This window comes from Rhagoletis pomonella, unplaced genomic scaffold (genome assembly GCF_013731165.1).
Source record: "Rhagoletis pomonella isolate Grant_MI unplaced genomic scaffold, Rhpom_1.0 Rhpom_scaffold_00006, whole genome shotgun sequence".
NCBI lineage: Eukaryota > Metazoa > Arthropoda > Insecta > Diptera > Tephritidae > Rhagoletis > Rhagoletis pomonella.
The window spans coordinates 25,474,227-25,476,186 of NW_023458560.1; positions in this window are offsets into that span (position 1 = coordinate 25,474,227).

Sequence of the window (1,960 nt, forward strand, 5' to 3'; positions counted from 1 at the left end):
AAAGCTCAAAAGCATAATTTGGTACAGTACGTAGTAGAAGCTTTGTTTACTTAGCACATTCAATGCCATGTACATGTGTACATATCGTCGCTGGAATAATGAAATAGTATAACATGAAAAGTATAGTTTTGAGAAAAACATATTCGATGTTTTTATAAACGAATTCATCAACTTTAAACTTTAGTTGTGCGCTTCTTAATCAAAGTATTCACATTTTGAGTACACCACGCTTTTTATTGATTCCTTAGCTATTAATCCACAAAAAATATGTATCATATTAACTAAGAAATACCATTTGGGCCCATTTTTCTGAAAGCATCTGCTTATACACTATTTTATCTTTGAAAATATTTATCTGAAATCATTATACACTATTTTATTTGTATGGGATTTCTACACCATTTTATTTCTGATTTTACACTGTCTTATCATTGTAATTTAAAGTGAACAATAAAACAGCGTTAATTACCATAAGTATGTTATGGTCCAGGAATGAATAAAGAGAATATATGCACGCGGTTCGTATTGCTAATGATTTATTAGCTCTGATCCAGTACTCAGGTTTTTACACGAACTTGCAGGAAGTTACGGGAAAAATGATCCCGTTCTCCGAGTTCCTCCAAAATCCTGTAAATGAGAGCGATATCTGGAGAATTGTGTAGAGAATGAGGTTGCAAGATTTTACCCGACTTTTTCTTCTGGTAAAATCATGAAAAGCGTCAAGTGATCACTGGTTGACGTTTTTACAAGAAAAATGCTTTTTTTGTTCCCATACTTTTTGTTGTTACTCGCTTTTTACTCTCACTTCAGAGAGTAATTTTGTTGTTTGACATTTTTACAGCATTTTAAACGAAAAGTATTGGATCTGAGCTATTTATAAGGCGCAACCAAAAAATGCAAGTAAATGGGTTCAAACGACTTTACAGCTTTGAATTTCGTATTTAGATGACGAAAGAAGGTTATAAAAACGGAAAACGGTGTAGATAAGTACTGAAAGAATTAAACAAAAAATTAGAATATATATTTATTATTAGTAAAAATATTGTATGGGGCGAAAAATCGGGTACTCTTTAGTACGTTGCCGGTCTATTTCGAGGTATTGCGTCCAAAGGGGTGACCTGATCCAAAAAGAATTTACACACACTTCTAGTCAAGGGTCTACACATTATTTTAACACCCACTTTTGTAATTTTTGATCACTAATTTATTTACAAATTGGGTTTGAAATATGCCTTTTTTTGTAAAATTCGGAAATTAGCGTACATTTATCACTACTATTCTCCTTAAAGCAGCCACTTCACCAATATATTTTATATTCCCCTTCACTTTACACTTTACTCGATTAGTTATAACTTTCTTTATGACTTTAATATTAACCAATTCACTACAATTCATTTAATAAAAACACCTTCAAAATCACGCGTCTGACTTTGGTTGCCTATGCAAATTAAATGGCGGGGTTCAGCTGTCAAACTCCAAAATATGCAAAAGAATGAGAGACAAAAGAAGATAGGATATAATCCAGTAAGCATTAAAAATATACAAAGGTGTTCTTTGCAAAAGGTGTTCAACCCCCCTTCTTTGGCAACACAGAAAGGAGAATTCTACTGCCTGAGGGTTATAATCCCTAAGTGCGGCCGAAGGCCGCCTACGCAAAAAAGGTGTTCTCTGCAAAAGGTGTTCAGCTCCTTTTCTTCGCCAAACAGAAAGAGAATTCTATTTTGTGAGGGTTATAATCCCTAAGTGCGGCCGAAGGCCGCCTACGCAGAAAGGTGTTCTCTGCGAAAAGTGTCCAGCCCCCCTTCTTTCGCCTGATAACCACCTTGGAATAATTTCTTTTATTTAAAAACCCCACAGATTCTGTTAGTTGGGTTATATTCCACTTCAAACTGCTCAATTTCCCTCGGTAAATGCCGTTTTTCGCCCATTTTCAAACGGTTCCCTAGGGGCCTCTGGGAGG